Source organism: Halichoeres trimaculatus, unplaced genomic scaffold (genome assembly GCF_033239565.1).
Source record: "Halichoeres trimaculatus isolate MK-OKI-2021-1 unplaced genomic scaffold, fHalTri1.1 fHalTri1_scaffold_20, whole genome shotgun sequence".
In the NCBI taxonomy this organism is placed as follows: Eukaryota; Metazoa; Chordata; class Actinopteri; order Labriformes; family Labridae; genus Halichoeres; species Halichoeres trimaculatus.
Genome location: NW_027437198.1, coordinates 25,956,489 through 25,962,858, shown reverse-complemented (window position 1 = coordinate 25,962,858; position 6,370 = coordinate 25,956,489). Strand labels below are relative to the sequence as shown.

Here is a 6,370-nt window from a genome sequence, read left to right as displayed (position 1 = left end):
AAATTCTGGATTCCGAGATTAAAGTCAGAATTCAGACTTTTTTCTTAGAAATAATAGTCATAATTTTTTTATTTTATTTTATTTTTTGTGTGTAATTTAATTTTTTTTTTAGTGGCCCTTATCCCCTTCCGTAGTTATCCTCTCCTCATTAACGTCAAAATCAGTCATAGGACTAGAACCTACAGAAGCTGTCAACCCTCACATACATTAAAGAGCCGCCGGAAGTGGGCGGTTAAAGTCAGAGAGAGGGAGCGCAGTGAAGTGAGAGGCGAACTGTTGGAAAGTCGAGGCTGACGAACTGAGAGATCCCTGCCGAAGCTCGCTCACGCCTCTGCCGCGTTTCATGAGATAGGACAGCGGCTTCAGTGGCTCGACAGAGGTAAGACTGGCGGCTTCGTGTCTTTTAATTGCGTGTTTTTGTGGAGGGGGGAATGTCCTGGTCTCGGCACACGGACTGTCCCCGTTGCGAAAGAGTGTTCTGTTCTGTTCTGACAGCGCTTTGTAAACAAACTGAGCCGCGGCTGCTCCGCCTGATGCGAGCGGAGCCTCGTTTGGCTTTTTACGCAGGGAACAAACATTTGTGTCAGACTTTGACTCCGTCTCTGTTTTCCTTCCTCTTTCTCTACAGTTTCATTTAACGCTGCTGAATCAAACACAGCTCGCAGGGCTGTGATATTCCTACTCTAATTCTCACAGTGTGTGTGTGTGTGTGCGTACGTGTGAGTGTGTGAGTGTGTGAGTGTGTGTGCTGTCAGGGAGTTTACAGGCGCATGTGACCCTCTGCTAATAGTGCCGAAGTGTCACAGTGGGCTCTGAAATAAGTTTCCCAGCCTCGTCTGAAGCTTTTTCTGCTCTCTGAGGTGAAATGAGAGGATTCACACACACATGTGCACACACAGCTCTGAAGGCGTTACACAGGCTCCGGCTCTATCAGGCTGTAATGGGCTTGTCTCAGGAGTCTGACAGGTAAAAAGCCTCAGACTGAGAGCTTTTGTTCCCTGACTGTCTCTCTGCTTCGTGCTGTGAACTTAAGTACCCTGCTCGATTCATTCAAGTGTGGTTGTAATCTGCTTTGATAGATTGGCTGATGGGGAAAAGTGAATTTCTTTCTCTTAATAATTCAGGGAGAAATCTTGGACTTTGGTCTCCACTTGCTGGGGTTAGAGATAAAGAGACAGCAGAGCCAGCTCGTGAAAAGATGCATCACTGAAACAAACAGTTATAGAGATTCAGCCTCTTCTATCTCAGATTTCAGAGATACTTTTTTACATCTCTAAAGTAATATGAGGTCAATCGCTGACATCGCCTGCAGCAACAGTTATGATTTCCTAAAAACAGCACAATAAGTCCTCTATCATCTCAGCAGACACACAGCAGAGCTTTGTGCCGCGCTCTGTCAGGGTATGGCTGAACATGAAGACATGTCTCTTGGTGGATTTAGCCTCCAAGGCTGATTGTGAGTGTTAACCCAGGTCATGCTGTCGCAGAAGCCAAGTTTGTGAATTTGAAACGAGTGTGAAGTCGGTTTGATCTTCTTTAACGTGCTCTCCTGGAGTGTGTATCCCCCGAATACGTCGACCTGTTGATATACGGTCTGAAAACACTCCAAAGGGTCACCGCAAAGGTCAGGACGCACAGCCTGTCAAAGCCGAATCAATCAATTCTGAATCCCTGATGCTTTAATCATCTCCTGGAATATTACACGCTGTGTTTGTTGTTGTGTGTGTGTGTGTATGCAAATGAGCTTACCTACAGAGATGTCACTGATCCAGTACGAACGCTGTGTGTGTGAATGACTCAATGCTGCTGATTTCTGTGAAGGAGTGAGCAGATTTCCCCCGCTCCGTCCCGTGGGGCGTCTTGTTATGGAGAGTTATGTGGAGTTGACCTTCTTTGGCCTTTGTGATGCTGCTCTCGAGGGCTGACGCTGTCCTTTCTGGCTTTGGTGGGTTTTCAGAAAAACTGGATCAGTCATTTAATCACAAATCACTCAGACACCTCCTTCGTGATTGCTGCATTTTTCTGTTTATGTGTCTGGTAATGTGGTGATCAAAATATCTTTGGGTTTGGACGGACGAGGGTCTCAGGCTCTGACTGGAGCTTTTGTCCTTTCTGCAGATCGACTCTCGCTCAGTTCAACATATGAGCCTAATGCTGCAAAAACTGAAGTCTTATCAAGTGTTTTTAACTTATTTCATGTAGAAAATGTCTTTTTTGATTTAATATGAGCCACATTCACCTGACCAGGCCAGAAAAATGTCTTATTTCAAGTTATTCAAAGACAAAAATGAGGTCTGAATTGTTTGTAATTTTTTTGCTAGTTCCAAGCAATTCAGACCTCATTTTTGTCTTCAAATAACTTGAAACAAGTCATTTTTCTGGACTGACCTGTTGAATATGGCTCATATAAAGCCACAAAAAGACTTAAAAGGTTTCATTTTTTTGCAGTGCTTAAGCTCAAAGTTTAAATTCACTGTAAAAAGCTGAAATCCTATCAAGTGTTTTGGTCTAATTTAAGTACAAATTGTCTTGTTGTATTTGATATGAGCCGATTTTTAACTTATCAGTCCAGAAATGTCTTGTTATAAGTTGTTTAAAGACAAAAATAAGAGCTGAATTGTTTGTGACATGTAAAAAAATCCGCCAATAGAAAAGAAAAATTGCTTGAAACCAGAATAACTTTTGTCTTGGTCCATTGACAGGTTTGTTTTGCTAAATCCAACCAATTCAGAACTTTTTTTTGTCTTTTAATAACTTGAAACAAGCCATTTTTTCTGGAATTGTCAGCCAAATGTGGCCCATATCAAGTACAAAAAGACAATTTTTACCTAAACTTGACAAAAAAAACTTGATACGATTTCAGTTTTTACAGTGTATTTAAATTTTGAGCTTCAGCACTGCAAAAAACTGAAATCTTATTAATTTTTTTTATCTTATTTTAAGTAAAAATTGTCTTGTTATACATGGTATGAGCCACATTGACCTGACCAGTCTGGAAAAATGTCCTGTTTCAAGTTATTTAAAGACAAAAATAAGGTCTGAATTCTTTGTAACAGGGGAAAAAAAATCTGCCAAAAGAATAAAAAAAATTTGCTAGAAAATTTTTGGCTTTTGTCTTGTTTCATTGGCAATTCTTTTTTGCTAGTTCCAAGCAATTCAGACCTCATTTTTGTCCTTAAACAACTTGAAACAACATTTTTCTTGACTGACCAGTTGGATGTGGCGTTTATAAAGTTTGATAAGACAAACTTTTACTTAAAATAAGACAAAAACACTTGATAAGATTTCAGTTTTTTGCAGTACTGAAGCTCAAACTTTAAATACACTGCAAAAACTGAAATCTCACCAAGTGTTTTTGTCCAATTTAATAAAAAAAATTCTCCTGTTGTACTTGATATAAGCCAGTTTTCAGTTTGCCAGTCCAAAAATGTCTTGTTTTAAGTTGTTTGAAAACAAAAATGAGGTCAAATCAAGTACAACAAGACATTTTTTACTTAGATTGGACAAAAACACTTGGTAAGTTTTCCTTTTTTTACAGTGTATTTAAAGTTTTAGCTTCAACACTGCAAAAAAACAAAAACTTACAAAGTGTTTTTGTCTTATTATAAGTAAAAATGGTCTTATAATACATGATATGAGCCTCATTCACCTGATGAGTCTGAAAAATCACTTGTTTTAAGTTATTGAAAGACAAAAATGAGGTCTGAATTGATTAGAGCTAGCAAACAAACAAAAAATTGGCTAATGGAACAAGCGAAAGGTCAACATTTTTCTTGACAATTTTTTTGTTCCTTTTTATCCCTGTTACAAACAACTCAGACCTCATTTTTGTCTGTATATAACCAGAAAGAGGACATTTTTGTGGCTTATATTAAGCCAAAAAAGACAATTTTAGCTTAAAATAAGACAAAAACACTTGATAAGACTTCAGTTTTTGCAGTTTTGTTGTAATTTATCAAAGAAGATCAGTGCTCAAGCTTGCACTGCAAAAAACTGAAATCTTTTGAAGTGTTTTTGTCTTATTTTAAGTAAAGATTATCTTATTATACTCAATATGAGCCAAATTAAACTGATCAGTCTAGAACAGTGTCTTGTTTCAAGTTATTTAAAGACAAAAATAAAGTCATTTTTGTCTTTGAATAACTTGAAACAAGACAGTTTCCTGGACCGGTCAGGTGAATATGGCTCATTTTCTGCTGTAGATAAAACAAAAACACTTGATAACATTTCAGTGTTTTTGCAGTGGGCTGCACAGGCAGCGCTGGTCATCACTTTTAGCGTTTAACCCTGTTGGCAGACGCCGTGTTGCTTGGCGTGCTCTCACATTGCAGTCAGTGTTGCACAGAGGGAGGGGATTTCTCAGGTTTTCTGTGAAACTGTGCTGTTTGAGGTTGGCGAGGGGGCATGGCATGCAGACCAGGCATGAACTGGCTGGCACACCGTGTCCCTGACAGAAAGACCCAGATGCAGGAGGAGTGTTCGCAGGGGGGGAAGGACAGGAGAGGCCGGCGTGTTGCTCTACGAGCCAGCGATGCCATGTGCTCGCAGCATGGCTCGTCTGTGCGTCTCTCCTCTTACACCTCGCTCTGCCAGAGGAGTTCAGGGCTCAGGAAAGACACCAGAGGTTTCTGTAAGGGGGCAGGGGGAGGAAGACTGCACAGGAAACATATTCTCAGCATTGACAACATAAGTAGCTGGAAGTGAGACAATTAGATCATTTGTTTTGATCTGACTGAGCCGTGAGTCAAATGTGTCACAGTCACTTATGCACTAATGACTGTGCTGAGCATGGGGCTTCACGTCAGCCGGGCTCAGGAGGAGGACAGGACGGACACACACACACACACACACACACACACACACACACACACACACCGGGAGTTTCCTTCTTTTGATCTGGTGTGAAAGCAGAAAGAGTGACATTATTCGAACGTGTGTTTTTGAAGCCAGAAACGGGGTTACATGAGGTGCACCGTGAAGCGAGAAAGGGAGCACATTCAAAGGGAAGTGATAAGGAAGCTTGTGGTGACAGGCACCCTCACCTCCTCCCCCTTTCAGTTGGGCTAACGCTAATCCACTGGTCACATGACCATGAGCTTTTAGCCTGGTTGAGGCCAGGAGCACTCTGATCCATCTGTCGAATAGCGTTGCTGATTGTTGGCATCCCCAGCATGCACGTCTGTCCCATGATCTCTGCCTGCTCCACACAGGAACCCCAACTTCAGGGTTAGCCCCAGTCCCCCCGTCTCTGAGACTTCATCCTCCTTCTCTTTCTGCTCCTTTTCTCCAGCTCCCATCGAGCTCCTCTTCTCGTCAGCGCTGTGACTCAGAGGGAGGAGATGACGGTCAAACCTTGCAGACACTGAGAGGCGTGATAAGGCCTCAGGTTATTATCTCGGTGACACAAGAGAAGCAAGAACGCCTCAAAAGCAGAGCCTAAACAAAGACTTTAATGGAAGAAGGGCAACCATTCAGCTTTTTTGTTACTTTCCTTTTTTTTTTTACTTTTTATTTTATGCTTTTGTCTTTTTTAACTTCAGACTTGACTTCTTTAGGAGATAGGCGTCTCTTTTATCCAGGCCATTGGGGATATGTCGTTGTGTTATGTTGTATTATTGTTCCCACCTCCTCCCAGAAAGACTGAATAAGGGAACAAGACCAGAAGATATGAGTGTGGTCACTAATGGGTGCCACTTTGTTCTGATGTCTGTATAGGAGTAAGAATGCACGGTATTATCAGCACGTTATTGGTATCGGCTGATATTGATATTGGCTTAATAAAATAAAAGATATCGGCCAACACTCCAAATTCTGCTGATGTAATAAACTGATAAAATAATGGGCTGAAGCTGCAGATATCTTATGAGTATTGAGTCGTCCCATATTTGGCTCTGGTTTTGAGTTAAACTCGAGTTGAAGCAGCAGTCTGTCAGGAACATGTATCTGATTATTCTAAGCACATTTACCAAACTATTTGATTCAATTTGGTTTGATTGCTGTACAGTTCCCTGTGAACAGAGGTTTTGTTTACTGATTGTCAATTATGAAATTTGCTAAATTAGCCCCGGTTGTGGGTAAAGTTATGATTTCCTCAGGAAGAGTATCATCCAGCTTAAAAGCAATCATCATAAATAAATAAACAGCTTCAAGTATATATTGTTCCTATTTTGCACAAGAAATGATTATTGCATAACAAATGTTTTTAGAGTATGCACCATTATACAATATGCTGCTGATACAGAAGAGAGTTGATGATCTCTGAAATTATGTGTGCAGAAAAAATATCGGTATATAGGACATTGGCAAAAAATCTAGTACTGTGCATTGCTATTTGGGAGTTATGAGAAAGCGTACCAAGTTTTTCCAACAG

General features: G+C 40.7%; 1 protein-coding gene across 2 annotated transcripts in view; it reads left to right on the top strand.

The window, feature by feature from the left end:
• Positions 1-230: 230 nt before the first annotated feature.
• The window catches only part of stat5a (signal transducer and activator of transcription 5a), a 76,484-nt gene continuing 70,344 nt past the window's right edge, over positions 231-6,370 (top strand). Inside the window, exon 1 of one of the 2 annotated variants that reach the window (XM_074695935.1) lies at positions 231-379. The gene's annotated coding sequence lies outside the window, so the exon portion shown is untranslated. The remainder of the gene's footprint in view (positions 380-6,370) is intronic. The other variant, XM_074695936.1, reaches the window with a different exon arrangement.